The sequence below is a fragment of the Dermacentor andersoni genome, chromosome 9 (assembly GCF_023375885.2).
Source record: "Dermacentor andersoni chromosome 9, qqDerAnde1_hic_scaffold, whole genome shotgun sequence".
NCBI lineage: Eukaryota > Metazoa > Arthropoda > Arachnida > Ixodida > Ixodidae > Dermacentor > Dermacentor andersoni.
The window spans coordinates 121853850-121872795 of record NC_092822.1 but is presented as its reverse complement, the minus strand read 5'-3'; the positions used below and the strand labels follow the sequence as shown (position 1 = coordinate 121872795).

The 18946-nt window shown below is 47.3% G+C and overlaps 1 protein-coding gene across 3 annotated transcripts in view; it reads left to right on the top strand.

Annotated features, from left to right (window-relative positions):
* The window catches only part of LOC126529666 (muscle calcium channel subunit alpha-1-like), a 607411-nt gene extending 590349 nt beyond the window's left edge, over positions 1-17062 (top strand). For all 3 annotated transcript variants that reach the window (XM_055069938.1, XM_050177179.2, XM_055069937.1), the window contains one exon: positions 12727-17062. The gene's annotated coding sequence lies outside the window, so the exon portion shown is untranslated. The remainder of the gene's footprint in view (positions 1-12726) is intronic.
* Positions 17063-18946: the final 1884 nt, after the last annotated feature.

Sequence of the window (18946 nt, the reverse complement as noted above, 5' to 3'; positions counted from 1 at the left end):
TTATTGTAATAAAACGTGTGCTTTGCACAAAAGTAATATCTGCTTTAAATTTGGCGCTGTGCTATAGTCATGACACTAATTGTAGGAGTGACACAAAGTTGGATGCACGTGGTCGGAGAACGGCGAATTAGCATAGGTGCGGCGCATAGTGTTGGTACTGGGCCTTGTGTCCAGCACATAATTACTATAGAAAACGAAATTGGCGCGCCCACCAAATTACAAGCGCTTGCATGAAGGCCACGCTGGGCATGAAGCTGGTTTGTGGTCTACTCAAAAGTTTAGTGTGCATCCAGTGTACGGATCCGAGTCTGTGCCCGGCAAAATGCGGTGCTGGACACAAAGGGAAGTTTTCAGTGCAGTGTAAAAGATGCCGCACAGTGTCGGTGTAAGAGTCTGAATACTGGTATCCGATTAAGCACGACGGGAGAGATCGAACTTGGCGTGAAGATAGGGACTTTGATTGATGCAACTTCTGTGTAATTTCGAAAGAAATGTCATCATTACTTCAGCAGTGAATTTATCAAAAACATTCGGCAGAACCCATCTGACGATAACTGTCAACGCTGATTCCCTTAGCATGAGTGAGTGAGTGAAGAAACATTGTTATGGATGCCTACAGCGTTACAGCGCAAACACCTAAGACGATCCACAAAAAGAAAGACACGACACACACTGGCGCAGACTAACTTCTTTTTCGACTTCTTTTTTTCCTGTCGTCGTCGATGCATATATATACCTAGGCCACACAACCGCGCAGGCGCAGAGAATACATTGCTGACATCAGCCAACTCATCGTATACGCAAACGTAGGAATTGAAATTCTGATGGGTGCAGGGACAAAGATGTGTCACTAATGCAATTATTGCATGGTATTTTCATGTGCTAGGCCTCTAAGGCAAGCCGCGCATGTTCATTCTTGCTTTTTCCAAGAATTAACGTCCGATGGAGTCACGCCTCACAATTGCTGCAAGAGTTTATATGCGCAACAAGGTGCGCTCCTTTGTCTACATTTTTGTTAAATTTTTGCGCATGTTCCCTGAGTCGCTCATTGACGCAACGCCCTGTCTGGCCAACGTATGTCTTACCACATGAGAGTGGAATGCCATGAACCACGCCGACAGCGCACGAAACGTATGAGGCACCATGCCGAATTTGGCATCCTCCTCTGCTCTCTCCGCAGGTTCGGGAACATAGCTTTGAAAGCTTGTTTGGCGCAGAAATTGCCAAAGGAACACTATGCCTGCAAGCAACTTTCTTGAGTTGATGGGTCACCTTATGCATATAAGGGACCACCGCAGGCCTTCGCGTTTGACGTTCGGCGGCCGGCCTTCTTGTGGTTTTTCTTCTCTGAGTCAGAGCTTCAACCACGGCAGTCAAAAGCGATATAGGGAACCCAGCTGCCAAAAGTCGGCTCATCTGATTATCAAAACTTTCTTGCATCTTGTGCACACACGAACTCTTAAGAGCCAATTCTATTCATGACGACGCAATACGTCTTTTCACAATCTTCGAGTGCGCAGACCTGAAGGACAACAGTTCCTTTTTCGCATGGGGTTGATACGCTCAACACACATGGCGTTCACAGAATTCAAGCTTCAGTTACAAGAACTGCAATACATTGTTTTGTTGACTCTCGTGGGTTAACACAAGACCTTGTCCATGTACCTTAAAATCCTCTAAAACCTTATTGATCGTATCCTGGTAGGACGAGTCAAGCGATAAAAATAAGAAAAAATCATCGACATACCTAAAAACTTTTAAAACTTTCCGCTCAATAAAAGCATGGTCTAAAGAATGATCCACACTAGACAAAAATATCCACAAGGACGGGAGCAACAAATGATCCAATACAAATACCATTCCGTTGTAAATACGGTTGGTCATTAGAAACAATAAAAGTAGCTCGAAGGTAATGTTCTAAAAGACTTAAAAAATTACCCACTGAATGTCCGGCAAGATTCTGGAACGAGATCGTACCACTATACTCAATACATTCATGTACCGAAGACAGGAGTTCACGCTGTGGAACTGAATAAAATAAATCTTCAACATCAACAGAAAAACCATAACCTACATCCTTATTCCCAAGCAAGAACTGCACCACGTCATTCGAATTCTTTGTTCGGGAAGGGTCGTTCACTGTTAGTAACTTTAAGTTCTTTTGCAGGAATTGGCTCACATTCTTCTGCCAACAACCAGATTCACTAATAATGGTCCCGAATGGTGAATCTGGCTTGTGGGTCTTAGCCTTGAAAAATACCGATAGGCACCTGCCTTTACTGTTCTCTATGCTTTTTAAAAAGCAAGCGGCATAAATTCCAGTTTTTTACAAAAGTCAACAAACGTTGTTTTTATCCTAACGGCACTTTTCTTAATAGGAACAAAGTTTTTTAGCACAGCCTGCAACGCTTTCTCGTTAAACATGCCCTTCTCGACGACAACAAACTCTCCTTTATCTGCTTCCAAAAGGTGCAGTTCGTTATCTTTTAGGAAAGACAGCGTTCGTCGAACACTGACATCAGAACAGCGTGAAGGACCTTTAGGTAGTTCCTTATCCAAACGCTCGACACCTTCAAGAAGGCAGCGATCGCGGTCTTCTTGATTCGCCTTGGAAGCAACATTTCTATTTATAGCGATGAGTTCATGAGCAGGGGCACTAGAAGGGACACAGAACTTAGGGCCTTTCACTAGCAAACGGTTAACCTCATCAGGTAGAACAGCGTTACCAAGTACCTTAACACTTTTTGTTTCATCTAGAGTAATTTTCGCACTAGATCTACACAAAATCTTTAACATGCAATTCCATCTTGCTTCCGTGAGCTGAGCCGCAAGGCGAATATAAGATCGGTACTTCTTAAGAGCTATCCACTCAGGGTCAGCAGCATGGCAAAAAGACCAAAGCCAGTCCTTGAAAAGTCGGATTTGCCGCCACAGTTCCGAGCGTAAAAGTTTACACAGTTTCTTGGCATGGCTCCACGATGGAGACACAGGACTGAACAAAGCACTCACATCTGTCGGCACAAGTCCTTTGCATAAGGAGAACCTACGCAAAGAACGAGGAACGTTTGCCATGCTGAGCAAAAATAAAACTACCCGTAGTAAAGACAACAGCTAAGAAACAAAGTCTCTAAATTAGTCACCGGACGTGAAAAGGCTTAAAGCCCACTATATAGACGACTTCAGGTTGTGCTAGGCGCCGGACTTGTGCACGAATTTTAAGTTAACAAATATATGCCTTGCCTTCTGGCTCCTCATCGCTACGAATTTGAAAGAACACTTTTTCGTTTTGTGTTGCTGCGCGCTCCAAAAATGACACTTAGAGCGTGCTGAAGTGCACTTGCTGCTCAAAGTGCACTTTAGTTTGCTCCTGTGGCAGGGGTATAATGTGCACGAGATCCTTCAAATTGATGATGCGTGAAAGCCGCTAGACACACGCCAACCCCATTATTACATTGTTCAGACTTCGTAACAAAGCACTACGCAAGATGAACTTCGATAACGACACTATAGCGGAACCAGAATTTGCGCAAAAGACGTCGCGCGCATTGGCGTACGCGGCAGAGTAGGGTGGCTATGAGCAAGTGCCGTGTCACCGACGCAACTAAAAACAAAAAGAAAATCAAGAAAACAAAAGGTCGGTTGCGCGGAGACGCTTGCGCGTTTTTCTCTAGACGGCGCGAGCCTCTACGCGACTTTGCTCCACCAATAGGGACGCGCAAACTTCATCGCCTTTCCTCACTGAATAGATCTGTCGGAAGAATAAGAATCTGGCAGCCTATAGTTTTATTCAGGGGGCTTAGTGACAGCAGTATCAGCTTGAGAAGCGGAGTTCAGCCAACGTGTATAGTTTCGCACGGCAATGTTGCGACAGCAGTATCTTGTATCTTAAGATAAATGATACATTGTTTCATGTATTGGAAATACATGTTCTGATACACGTCTTGCCAGACGTATGATACAGATGCAAGAAACTCAGAGTATCTAAGATAGTATCAAAGATACATGCATCTTCGATACTGCCCAGCATTGCCTGTGGCAGCATGGCGTCGAGATTCGTCATCGGTTTCCTTTCGTAAACCAGCTTCAACGGCGTGATCTATGTTGTTTCTTGCATAGCTGTGTTGTAAGCGAAGGCTGCGTAGGGAAGGACGGCATCCTAGGTCTTGTGTCCGTTGTCAGCATACATGATTAGCATGTCGGTGAAGGTCTTATGTAGTAACTCTGTAAGGTCATTCGTCTGCGGGTGGTAGGCGGTTGTCCTGTAGTAACTTATCTGGCTGTATTGCAGGATGGCTTGAGGGAGCTCTGCCATAAAAGCAGTTGCTCTGTAAGTGATCAGGACTTTTGGGGCACCATTTCGTAACAGGCTGTATTCTACGACGAATTTCGCCACTTCTACCACGGTACCTTTGAGTAGGGCTTTCGTTTTCTTGTACCGGGTAACCTAGCCGTAGCCACGACGATCCACTTATTTCTGGATGTTAATTCCCAGCTGAGGCAAGGTGGATCGATTGGCTGCAGCAATCCCGCTGTCCTGGTTTGTGGTGTCTTCCTTTGCTGACAATTTTGGCGTGTCCTGACGTTGTGGACAACGTGGGTGGTCAGGCGTGGCTGGTAATCTTTATATTGCATTTTCGATAACCTGTGGGAGAATCCGAGGTTCCCAGTGGTCAGATCGTCATATAGGGTGTGCAGAACCTCTGGACGCAGTGGTAAGGTCACAAAAAGAAGGTAGTTGGCGTGGACTGGTGAGAAGTTTTTCTTTACGAGCATGTTGTTTCTCAGGGAAAATGAAGACAACCCTCGCTAAAGGCCCCATGGAGAACGTCGGTGTTGCATTCCAAGTACTCAACGAGGCTTTTTAGCACCGGCTATGCTCGTTATGTCCGGCGAAGACTTCCGCGCTTATTATTCCCAGGAAAGTGTCATCTTTGTTGTTTTGCGACGGTGGTCAATGGGAGTACGGGATGGGCAGTCGGCATCAGAGTGCTTCCGTCCCGACTTGTAAATGACGGAGATGTCAACTGGAGTCAAACTTCCGTATTCAGAAATGCATCTTAATTTGAAGCCTATGCTTGATTTGATACAAACGACGCATGGTGCGAAGGCGCCCAAGTCGCTCATTGCGTTTCATTTGGTGCGTTCACGACAGGGGTCATTAAAATCAAGTCAAGCGTGGGCTTCAAGTTCACGTGCGTTTCTGATTAAGCACCTGCCCTATAGGCAATGGCGGAATTTCGTGGCAGCCCTAATGATGTCAAGGCATTCTTTTCATCGTAGAATAATTGGTTTCCTCTTTTGACAGCAATCGCTTATCGTAAGCAATGACAGTTTCAAATCCGTCTTTTCTTTGGACTCGGACGGCTCCAAAGTCTAGGCTGCTTCTGTGCGAGTTTTGGTGTCGGCGTCTTCATCGACATGGTCGAGTACTGGTGGTGACTGCAGGCGTCACTTAAGCTCTTCAAGTGCTTCAGTTTGCGGCGTTTCCTACTCGAACTCGACGTCGCATATTGGGAGATATATCAATGGCTCGGCGATCCGTGAACAGTCTTTGACGAAGCGCCTGTAATAGGCACACAGGCCAAGAAATCTGCGCACTCCCGTCTTGTCGTCGGGCTGTCGAAAGTCAGCGTTGTCAGATGTCTTCTGCGTAGCAGGACGGACTCATATTTGCTGGTGATGTGGCCCAGGATTACAAGCTCATCATAAGTGAAGTGACACTTTTCCGGCTTCAGAGTGAGCCCTGATGAATTGATGGTCTCTAGTACTATCCAAAGCCACCTAAGGTGGTCGTCGACATTCGCGGCGAACACAACGACGTCGTACAGGTAGACTAGTTAGGTCTGCCACTTCAAGCCTGCTAACACGGTGTCCATCACGAGCTGGACTGTAGCAGGTGCCGAGCACAGTCCAAATAACATAAGCTTGAACTCGTAAAAGTCCTCCGGCGTGATGGAGGCGGTCGTCTCGCGATCTCTCTCATCGACTGCTATTTGCGCGTAGCGAGTATGGAGATTCATTGATGAGTAATATTTAGCGTTGCAGAGCCGGTTGAATGCGTCGTCTATCCGTGGGAGCTGGCATATATCCTTCTTAGTGATCTTGCTCCGCCGACGATAATCCACGCGGAAACGCAGCGTTCCGTCCTTTTTCTTCACTAAAGCTACAGGAAACGCCCACAGGCTATTCAAAGGCTGGATTATTTTGTCGCGTTTCACCGATTGGCTGCTTTATGGCTTCTTGAACCTGCGTCAAAACTGAGTACTCTGTATGACAGAGGGGCCGAGCGTATTCTGCCGTTATTATGGGATGCTTAGCAACTGGTGTTTGTCGAATCCTGGGTGACATCGAAAAGCAGTCTTTATCAGGAGACTCAGATTGATGTCAAAAGCTGGTTCGGTAGGTGCAGCATAAGCCGTCGAGGTAGCTGCAGCAGAATGCGAGAAGACAAACGCATTCCTGGTTTCCACGATTTCCTCGATGTATACTATCGTCATGTGCTTGTTGAGGCTTTTGTGCTCCTGGCTGAAGTTTGTCAACGTTACATTCGCTTTCCCTTCATGAATTCTAGCATTTCCTTTTGTGACGCAAGTTTCTCGGTCTAGCATTAGACGTTTGTCACCTTTGACGACGCCTCCTACGTCTTCCGGTGTTTTGGTACCGACGGAAATGATACTTGAGCGAGGCGAGACACTGACTTGATCTTGAAGAACACTCAAGGCATGATTACCCAGAGAAATTTCCGGCGATATCACATGGTCTTCGGATAGCGTTATCGACTTGGACTTCAGGTCGATAGTTGCGCCGTGTTCGATCAGGAAGCCTATGCCGGGAACTACGTCTGGCGAGCGCTGTTGGAGGGTAACCAACGGGGCAGGTCATGAACTTTAATTACTGCCGCGAAGATTCCAGTCTGCGTTATCACGTGTCCTCCAGTTGTCGGAACTTGAGGTCCATCCCATACACTCATGACTTTGTGCAATTTGCCGGCGAATATTCCACTGATGAGAGAGTAGTCGGCTCCTATGTTTACAAAAGCGGTGACTTCGTAACTGTCGAAAAGAACGTCGAAGTCGGTGGTTGTTTGTCTTGCGTTACGGTTAGGGCGTGGCGTATGATCACAGTTGCGTTGCGTTGTCCTGGTGTTGTTACGTGGGGTTGTGAGGTCTTTAGGCGGCGTTTTCCTGCCTTCCATGCTTCGTTCGAGTGGCGTCGCGTTGTCGTTACGTTGTCGAGAGCGTTTTTTCGACATCTTCGTTAGTGGCGGAGGACCTTCGGCAATTCGACGAACAGCAACCGCTCCTCCCTCAGTTGCTCGTTTTAGTTTTCCATATATGGGCCTTGGATATAGACTGCTGGTACTGTGTACGGTTGGCGCTGCCGTATAAGGTAGCGCCCTGGTGAAGGCGAGCGGGAAGGACGTCGGTGATTCTACTGCGTTGCGGTGACGTAGCCAGCGATATCACGAGGCCGTTCACCTTGCTGTGGGCGCTGCCCGTTGACGGCGAACCCTTGCAGTCCCATCCGGCGGTACACATGGCCTGCTTCTCCGCAGTGATTGCAGAGCGGCCGGTGGTCGGGGACACGTCAGACATCAGTCTTCCTTGGAATGCTGCGCGGTGCGACGGGTGGGCGTGCTGGCGGAGGCGGCGGTGCACGGCGGAACTACGGTGCTACCGGGCAATCACGCGGACGCAGAGAGGAAACGTGACGGTGGGCTACGGTGGCGTAGGTCATTGCTTCTGGTTGAGGCCGCGGCGATTCAGAGACTCGAAGTCACCTCTCGGAGGACGTTAGCAATCGAGGCTACTTGAGGCTGAGTCGAAGGGAACATCCTGCGCAGTTCTTTGCGTACAACAGCTCTGAAAGTCCCTCAGAGCTCGTCGGAGCCTGGCGCTCGGATTTCGCTTTTAGGCGAAATTTCCTTGGCGGTTGTATTTCCGAGTGCACATTTGCAGCGTGTCTTCGATGCTCGTGGTTTCCGTTCAAAATTATTCGACGGTCATGGCTGGAGAGCTCTTACTTCATTCACATCACGCATGAGGAAGCGAACTTTCTTGTCCTCAGACATGCCTGGGTTGACGTGGCGGAGCAGGCTGGTCATCTGTCGTGTGTACATCGCAATGTCATTAGTTTGGAGTTGTGCACGGGATTCCAGTATCGCTTCAGACCTATCTTTGCCGACGACGCTCATGAGGGTCTTCAGGAAGTTGCCGCGGAAGAGGTAGCATATTGTCAGAGTTGACTCACAATTCTTGGCGCCACTTCCTGGCGGCGTCTTCTCAGGAGCAGTTGCCACAGCTTGTCGACTGAGTTCCAGTTGTTAAACCTAGGGATCATTTCGTATGTTTCCAGCCGGTTTTCCGGACCTTGCAACGATTATCTGCGGAAGGTCGGTGGCTGCCGGGGCCGTTCGAGCACGGTGGGGGACGCTGAGGCGTTGACTTGGCCATGATCTTCCTTGTCGTCTCAGGTAGAAGTCCGTGCGCCGGGGGCTAGTTTTGTAGCCAATGGCTTGCTCGATCGGCCGGTGCGATGCAGGTGCTGTCTTCGGGGTGCGGGTTTGAGGGGTGCGTCTGGTACATGAGGTCAAAAGCACCGCTGCCACGTGTCACGTTCTAGTAACTGTCATGAAAAGCGTAGCAAACTGTGAATGACGAAACTAACTCTTTATTGGGTGAACTTGTTTTCCTAAAAGCAACTGGCATTCAAAGCACAACGATAGCGGCGTGTTAACACCATCCGCGATCGTCGAAAATCTGATCAGCTGCTCAAGTGGGACACATTTTATGCATGACTCGTCGAAGCTTCTAGCGTAATCGCTGGGGTCTGCGTGCCTTCCAGTAAGTACTACACAATTCGCGCCACGCATACAGTCAGATCGCACAATGTTCGGTGACCACGGACAGCGGATGCTAGAACTATCGCAACATTCGAATAATTTCCGATACACGCAGGTGTGTGCTGCGCCATGCGACAAAGTTAGCCGGTGAAATGCGGTTACTGGACAAGGATAAAAAGTACACGTGTGAGCACTTTTGTATGAGGCATGTACTGCAGTGGGACTCCTCCCCAGGCTTCGCTATGAACGCTGAGTACCATCCAGGTTACTAAAGCATCGGGCTCCTGCTCTTGAGTAACCCTGTGAAGTGGGTTCAATTCTGTGGAGCGAAGCAGAAGTCTAAAAATTTTTGAAGATTATACATTCCGCTGATCGAAATCACCTATCGCGTAATTGGCTGGTCGAAATGTCTCTCTTGCTGATCTGCTGCTACTACACGCAGCTTCCCACTGCACACGCGCCGCAGCACGGTGCGGGTTCGATTCCGCCGAGCATCGCAGAAATTAAAATTGAGTTGTTTTGTCAGTATAGAGCGGCACACTCATAGTGGCAGTTACACATTATCAAAGTGGGCGTCGAAGGTGTTCACGGAGGAACCGCGCACACTTATTGGCATCTACCCAATCATCCAAGTTGCCAAGAAAGGGGTTCATTAAAGGGTAGCACAGACAGAGGGCCAGATACACAGGGCTCCAAGTAAGCTTGAAAGAGAGTAGTTGAAGAATGGTGCATACCCATGGCACATACCCAGTCCCACATACACAGTCACCCATGTCGTCGTCAAGAAGGTCGTGGAAGAGCGTCACATAGGTACACGTTGCCGCATGCCCAGTGACTCAAGTTGGTCCGACGGTTAGTTACGAACCCTACTCCCTCAGCACAGCAGCACGACGCGCCACCCTTTCTACCATAGACTGACCAGAGACCCAAATCAACCATCGGACCAACCAGGGTCACTGGGTATGTGGCACTGCGCGCCTACGTGCCGCCTTTAAACGAACCTGTTTGACGCCGACATGGGTCACTGTAGATGCGGAACTGGCTATGTACCGATTTTCAATGAATCCTGTTGCGCTGACTTGGAGCAGTCTGCATGTGCCACTTCGTCCTTGCTGCTCTTCAGTGAACCTCTTTGAGACCTACTTAGGTCAGGGGATGTGTGCCGATAGGTGACTACCGCTCTGGCGTGAAAGTATTCGACGGCACATTTGGTAAGTAGGTAGCCGTCAATGGGAATATTCCGCTGCATGATTACCAAGAAGATCCCTATAATTTCTCCGACGCTCGGCATAATGGAACAGGCACAAAGCATGAACTTGACGGCGGCAGCGATAGATGGCCCAGCATGTGCACTGGGAAGTAGAATTCAGTGGAAGCAGCGCAGTGGGAGAGGCTCCCGGCTTTATTTCAACTAGCCGATTTTGCGATCTGTGATGTCAATCAGCCGAATGAAATCTTTTGAAATCTCGCCCGTGATGGGTAGATTCAAGCCCACTTCACATTAATTACTGGAGGAACCTGTGTGAATTAACCAGTTTTGGCTACTGAGTGTGCGGCCGGAGGGGAAAAAATTCCGAACGTTCGCACGCACAGGCGACACACAGGTCTCATCGCGGAGGCCACGCGCGGACCTCTCTGCAGCGCAACTAGATGGCGCAGCGTGTCCTGAAAAAAGTGGCGGAAAGGAGCGCGTCTGCCGCACAATGCATTTCTCAGCGCATGCACCGACGCGTCGCGCATTGCGGAGGCCATGCGCAGGCTTTGTGGCGCCGCCACAAAATGGCGCAGTGTATTCATAGGGAAACACAAGGGTAGAGTCCCGCCACAGTGCACTGCTCAAATATAGATGTTCCGACCGTCTCAATAGATTGTGTCATTATATTGCTTAGATGCTAAGCGCTTCATCGTGAGATGGGGTCTGTCGAATCCTAATAGGTAGAGATGTACCCCGGCCTGGTGCTCGGCTACTTGTTAGGATTCTTACGGCCTCGTAGAGACTTCTAGGTAAGGTCTCTGGGCGCCGTTTGCCCAATCACAGACGGCCTTGTAGTACAGCATCTGCCACGGCTGTAGGAGGAAGACTGAAGCTGCCACCAGGTACTTACTGGCAGAATAGGTGCAACCAAGCTCCCGGCCAGGAGTACGGCTATTACGGAACCTCATCACTTTGAAACGGATGTCTCTTCAATCCAAGGGAATCCCAGTTTAATAAGTGATTTGGGATGCCACATAAATTGCTGCTGTGGGAGCAGCCCAGACAGCGATATTCATGGTTTTGCCCTGTTCGCTGTGTTCGATGGTATTTACATTAGTGAGATGCTTCGCCAGGGCAGTTCACCCCTAAGTAGCGGTGGGAGAATATTCGAAGCTTCGAATACGAATAATATAGCATGCAGTAATACTCGAGAAGAAAGGGGGTTAACCGAGGGGTGCGATTTTTATTAGTCACATCATAAGAAGCCAACAAACACTGAAACCAATGACGACAAGGCGAAATTACTTGTGCTTAATAAGTGAAATAAAGAAACAATAAATTACTGCAAATGAAAGTGGATGAAAAATCAACTTGCTGCAGGTGGGGAACCATCCCACAATCTTCGCATACTTTCATTTCCATTAATTTATCATTTGTTTATTTCATTTATTAAGCACAAGTAATTTCCCCCATGTTCTCCTTGGTGTCAGTGTTTGTTGCGTTCTTATGATGCACTAATACTGGCATTCATATGCGAAAAGAACTATTACGTATTGTCGAATACCAGAACTAACTAAATAGTTCACAACTGACTGTTGAACGCTCTTTACTGTTATCCGTCTGCTAAACAAACTGTCGCAAATAATCAGAAGTGGGACAACGGTGAGAGCTTTCGAAGCAATGCATAAACAAAATTTAGGCAAGCGTCATTTTCTGTTCTCCAGCCGAAGCCAACATGACAACCTATGCTTATTGCGTGTAGTCTTTCATTGAATGTGTGTGGTAGCTGTCCAAGTAGCGGTTTCATGTTTTTTCACTAAACCAGTGACATTTTGTTCTCAAAGGTCTCTGTATTGTGTTGACAGCGAACACACTCTTCAGCAACGTTATACTTTCTTTATTTTTGTGATCTTTCTTTCAACAGTCATTTATTTAGCGTTTTTTGAAAGATTGTCATACAGCAGCCATTTGTTTTTGAAAAACTTCTGTGCAACCAGGCTCTAAGGTTGTAAGACTGTTCGTAGCGTTGTTTTGATGAGAATCAGTGAGCTTTTGTTTAAAACTGATAAGCAGTACATGATAGTTGTCTTTTTGCACTAGTCTGCAAGCGTGGTAACTAGACCGAAATAAGTACTCCTGCTTTTAACATTTGCGTCTGCGTTTGGCTATTCGATATTTGGTGTGATATTCAACACTTAGTATTCGTACTGGATTCGCATTAGGGAATGTTTATATTCGTTCACCTACATACCTAAGGAAAATCGAGTGAGAGGCTGAGGGACGACTGTACCCATTTGGATAATCAGTGGCTAAACAGTGGTGGTTTTGAGCTGGCGTCCTCACGCAGCCAAAGCGGACACTTGAAAAAGAGGCCGCGTCTACGGCAACACATCAACAAGACAAAAGAGATGTTGAATCCTCGAATGGCACCTGTACTGTTTTCTTCATGCTGCGTGTTTTTTTTTCAGTAATGTCATTACGTCTAACCTGTGCTGTCATATCTCGTAGAGAAAATTACCATCATATTTGTGGCACACTATAGAGAAGACCATGCATTTTGTTAGCCTTATTTGATTTTCTTCCATGAGCATGCGTACTTCCTTTGTGACCTCTGCTGCTTAAAACTACATGTTTAGGCAAAGTTTGCCCATTTCTATACACCAAATTTTCTCTCGCTTGCTTTTCGCAGGTGCATTTCACGGTGGATTCAGCTTGCTTCTCATCGTACGGGCTTTGGTGTGGACGTCTACAGGCATTTGTGACGAAAGCTGGTGTGTGTGCGTGCGTGCGTGTGCGCGTTTCTGTGGCGTTTTCGTTTATTTGCTTCGTTGTTTGTTTGTGCTCTCAGCCCTCCAGTATGTTGACACTGGGCGCCAACTTCAAGGGAGATCGGATTCTCTTTTTTTTCCCTCCTTCGAACAGTCTCTCGTGCGCGAGCCTCTCGTTTTGTGGTCCCTACGGACAAGGACGCGTTGTTTACGAGTCGTTATACAAGCACCTTGTCAAGCTTCTTATTCGCTTTCTCACACGTGTAACGTACCCACTTTGTTTATCTGTGTGTGTGCGTGTGTGTGTGTGTTACCCTTCCTCTCTTGATTCCACGCTTTATGTGTACTTCACGCGTGGGAAGAACAACTTGAAGACTGGGAAAGAAAGCTCCCACCTACACTCAGAAAAATGTTATGCCCTTTAGAGTGTAACTTTGCCATACAACAGCAAATTTGATCATACATTTGGCGTTTTAAGCTAGAATTCATGTAGCAAACAAAATGCTTATATAGGGCACAGAGATGGAAGCGCTCGTAAAGGTTGTTGGAACGGCTGTTCCCCTTATTGCCTAAGGGCTGTCAGTCAGCATGTACATCTGAGTAGAAAGCATGCAACAGGTAGAAAATAGCTTATACGTATGGCAAAACTAAAATGCAGTATTACAGCTAACAGGGAGCAGACTAGGCTTTGACGACGAAACAGAGAAAAGCGCCTTCTTGTGTCGTTCTGGTATAGATGCGTGCTATCAAGTGTGTCCCACTAACTAGCGCAATCTGGCGCTGCTCAAATATAGTAGACTAACTAAAATACTGTACGTCAGCGAACGTATAGGGCGATGTTCAAGCACATAAGCACATTCAGATGACCCAGCTCTTGCGAGAATTCGTGGTCATCACGGCAGTTCTTTCCTTAACGTTCCCATTGATTTGCTGCCAGGATCACCCTGGGCACGCCAGGTGATTTTGCACACGATGTACCCAGAAAACTATGCTTTTTTTTTTCAAAGTTGTTGTGGGTCAGAATTACACTCCAGCAGGTGCGACATTTTTCGGAGATGTGTGGGTAGAGATGTTGCTCACAGGAATCATTGAAGAGGTAACAGCCGCGTAGACATTGAAATTTCTAACGCTTTTAACCAGACTGCAGCAGATGTAGGAGTATCTTCTCTTATCTACTTATCCAACAGCCATCGTGTTGTGAAATTAGGAAGTCTGTGCCGTGTCGGTGCCAGCAGCAGATGTCGCAAGTGTGAGCGTGTTTATTACATTTTGCAAGGCGGCTTCTTCGTTATGGAAGCGTGCACGAACACGGGCCCACCGTAATGTTTTTTCGCAAGCTTCCGGCAGCGAAGCTGTTTCGCGCGTTGGCACTGCCTTGCCCTATTTGCTCTTGTTGCAGCGCTACTCGCCGCTGCCAGGTGCGAGAGGACGTTTCCGGAGCGCTACCTCAGGCCAGCCAGGTGCACATTAGCGCGAGCGGATGTGTTACGTATAATTTGCTGGATAATATCGCGAATGGCGGCAAGGCATACCAGAGGAGCATTCGTTCGCTTTTCTGCTAATCTGTATCGACGTTCTGCTAGTCTGTTCTGATAGTTCTGCTAATCTGTATCGACGCATTGCCTACTTCATATAAATTTGCTGCGCAAGCCTATAGAAAATGTCGGGCTGACTTAGCCCGGGAGAGGAGTTTCATTTAGTATGTGAGCTCTTTTAACTCCCTCGGTTGACATGTGGTATGAATATATTAGTCTGCACATCGAACATCTTTTTTATTGGGCAAAACCATTTCTGCCGATTTCGTTAAACGTGGACGTGAATGTACTTGCGACATGTACAAAGAAATTACAGAAAAAGCTATCTCCGCGACGGCGTCAATCCTCTGCAATCGCTGCACACTTCTTCTCCGGGTCATATTCCCGATCCTGTGACTTTATGCGGCCACATACCACAGGTTCTAAAGCTGTTCAACTATTTATTCGCACGATCAATGAAGACATCTCAACTGTGGTACACTAGGAACACTAATAACAATTGGATATTTGTGATCAGGGAGCAACCTCAGAGAAGGACCGCAAACAGCAAACTAAGCAATTGTAAATTTTTGCGCGGCTGTCAAATACTGGACGCTAATTTAACATTTTGGTGCGGCGATAGCGACACGCCCAGAAAGCAAGAAGAAGGAGCAAAATTATAGAATGTCAAGACAAAGGTATAAAGTACTATTTTTCTATAGGGTACATTAGCGTAGTCAGCTGAAAGATACAAACGCAGACAAGGACGAGTGTTTTGTGTTCGTGCCTAATCGAGACTTTGCACTCGTATACCTTAGGTCGAATGCGACACCAACTAGCTCAGCATTCAATTGGAATAGGCTTCACGTTTCGGGTGCTTTGGCTGGTGTCGAAAACCAGGCGTATCTGCTTGTTTCTTTTGATGCACCGAAGCCTGCGTTAGCGTACCGCAAGACGTCCTGTCGCACTTATCAAGCGCTTGTTTCCTCGTTAGGACTCCTCGTGTGTTGTGCTAGCACAGAAGGCGGCTATCGAGCGTCTCTGCAAACGCCGCCTGCTCCTGCGTCGCTTTTCTCCGAGAGGAAAAAAAAAAGTGCCTATCCCCTCGCCCTGTAGCTATGTCACTGAATGCGTGCACGTGTAGAGCTGTTTCTGCGGTAGGTCGGTAATAAAAAGAAAACAGCGAAGCGGCATTTGCTTGCACATAAAAGCGTTTTACTTAGCGGGAGCACGCGCAAACTAGACCGTGCGATCGGCTGAAGAAGGCTTTGGTGTGTAAATACAGAATCACGATCCTGAACTTGAAAAATTGTTGGTGAAGTCTCACCAGAGAAGAGTTCTGGTGCGGTGAACTGTAGGGGTTGCCCAACCGTTTTTGCAGTGTTATCTTGGGCACTAGTGCTAGCTAGCTAGAAGGTCCATCGCTCAAACTTCTTCTGGCAAGTCTGAAACAAGGAAGCTTCATGATGTAGGTCAGCTGCGTCGAGGCACACACGTTACCGAAGCACCGTGAATCCACTTGCGTCGCGGATCACGTTGAGAGCTCATAGCCTAGACGTGAGAGCCACAAATGTTGCTTCGAATAGTGCAAAGCCAACACAAACACGAGAAAAAGACAATCAAACGTCAGCGATAACCAGAAGCCTGTTATTCGTGCCCGAGTTACCTTTTTTCTGCCTGAAGATACATTCATTCCAACTAGCACAATCGCAATGATTACTTCACCAGGCCTCCTCCGAAATTCGCTCGTAATGGCTCGCCCTCGGCGACCGAGACATCCAGGCATAAAGGCACGGCCTTCAGCAGCGGACCGCATTGCCTCTTGCGCGCGCGCCCATGCAGGCCTCCCCGAGAAGGCGCTTCGACGTTGCCCTCCCATTGCGTCCGCAGCAGCCAGCCGCCGAAGAACGTATATACCCGCGTCTTTTGCACTTTTTAATGCCAAAGCGCGCAGCCCACCTCATTTGGACAGAGACACTGCTCTGCGCTCGGTAGGTTTGCATAGGTTACGTAGCCCGTTGTCCTTCTAGCCGCAAGGCGTGTTGATGGTTGAGAAGATGGAGCGATCTGGCGAAGGTCCCCGAGTGACGACGGTTCTCCCGTTCGGCATGCACAGAAGCGTTCTTTGTTTTCTTGTTAGGGCCGGACGCGCCAGCTTTGTCTTTTCGGAGCGGGCATCTTGTTCTTCACCCTTTGTCACAACGAGCGGCGGCACGTGAACACTGATAAAGGGCAAGCATATTGAGCGGCTGTGGTTCACGAGGAGTGAAAGGTAAACGTTTGACGTGAAGGTTGTGGGTGAACTCGCTAGTGTGCCGTTGCACGCCGGGGTGGAGAAATGCCTAGTGGGTGCACTCGTAAGCCCGCTGGTTTCTAATTCGTGTACTGTCTTACCATTTTTAGCGCTATGCGCACATAGCGCATATACTATAGGGTGCTTTTATTAATGAAATAAGAAAAAAAAATATCCCGCTCCACTTTGTTAGGGAGAACATTCTGCGCTTTTCTACGACGTCATTGCTTAGCGTCGAATTCCTCCGGAGTGTATCTTGATTGCCTCCCCGTGATCCCTGCCCACGACACTGTTTTTACGCAGCATTTTCTTTCAAGTTCTTGCGGCGCTCATCTCAGAACTTCAACGTATAACCACAGAGGGAATTTGTGACGTTTTTTTCTTTCTTTTGGTGTCCTGCTATTGTTATTTATCCTGGTAGCCAGTTTCATAATAAAGAAACAAATCGAAGTGTTGTTGACTTTCTAGTTTTACAAACATACGGCCACTTCCATCGGCATGACTTACAGGTAACAATGAACGATTTAGAACAACGAGTCCGTTGAATCACTTTTTGCTTTCTGCATGGGTAACGCCCGTTCTCTATTTTAGGGAGGTTGTTTCTCTGAGCATTTCTAATCATGTATATACCTACTACTAAATTTTTTTTTTATTCGTCAGCCAAAAGATGCTGGAAGTGATCCAAAAGCTCAAAAGTGTGCGAGAAGAGGAAAAGTGTCGATATTATATTCGTCGTAAATGAAGATGCACTGCACGTTGGACGCAAGCAAAACCCTGTTATGCATGTACACGTGCTTTAAACAATGTACTTTGTTGATAATATGAAGAATATGACTTGTCTTGCCTTTTATATAAACGAATCGGTCTATTAGAGTCTGTAGAACGTCGACGCTTCTTAGACGTCAGTCACTGTCTTGTGCGTAAGCGTTTTTAGGCACCACGATTTCCTCAGTTTCCCAAACGCACGAACAGCGTTCTGATTTTTCAATCCGGCACTGCAACTGTGCTTTTCCTTCTTGCCTGTTAGGCAACAACACTACGATATAAAAGGAAAAACCACTGCATCAGGGAAATTGAAGCTGGTCCATCTGAGACAGCTTTCTTCTCGTAAGACTCTCAGCAGTACCTCTTTTCTTTTACGGCGATTAGCCTTTTTTAAGAATTTCACGCGCTCTTGCGTATTTTCTACTTAACGATGTTCCAGCAAACTTGGGTCATTAGGTAGTCTATGGTCTAACGGGTACAGAACGTAGAGTTTCTCACTATAACACTAAGAGGGTAATCTGGCACCACCGTCTATGGGAGTTTCTTAAGGGGGCACCGTGCCGTCATGGGAATGACGATATATGTGTCTGCGAGGCTCGTGTTGGCTTCGTCTAAAGAGGCTTCGTCTAAAACGTGGATATGGCTACGCAAATAACGTGTTTTCAAAGTAAAATCTTCATAAAATGTTTCCATTCACGCATATTATATCTCTACTCACCCACGATGCATGACCAAGCGAAGAAAATCAAGAACAGACGACCAACTGTTTCAAAGCGAGCGCGAACCTTGTCGTCTGTCCTCCAACTTTAGCGGCCCGCTGATACTTTTTACGTAACATGTAGTCGTACACACAATAACAAGTTCTCATAGTTAAACATGTTTTCGCGTAATAATAAAGCTAAAACAGCTTTTTACGTGCTGTTATAGTAGAAAATGAATCGTTGTGACAGACGGAACGGTAGTTGCCAAGCGCGTCTTCAAGGTGTCCTGTCTCTACGAGAACGATGCCAATCCGAATCCACAATATACCGGCATTCCCATGCATACCACATCGCAGCAGCGCCAGATTTCCCTCTAGATAATGTAGTGAGAAACTCTATGGTACAGAATTGGGCTGCAGTGCTGATGGAACAGTGTTTGTAACCAACAAATGGACCATCTTGAGTCACTGGGTATTTGTCACTGGGTATCTGCCGCTCTTCAATGAGTCTTTTTCACGCTAACTTCAGTTGCTGGTTATCTACCAGTGTGCTTGTGATGAACATATTTCACGCTAACTTAGGTGCCAGGGTCGTAGGTGCATACCCTGGGCACATGCCACTGGGCATATGCCCCTGGGTATGCGCTGCTCTAGAATGAAAAAAATACGTAAAAGTGATCTGGTGCTGGGCAGAGTCCAACTCGACTCGTACGTGCCCGGACAACCTTGACTGAATATATTATTGCGTTGCAGATATGAAGGGATCGCACGTATATATGAATTTACAAGTTGGTCAGAAGCAAGGCAACGATACATCAAACAACATGGTTGCCGAGACCGATACCACCTCGACACGTCAAATCGCTCTC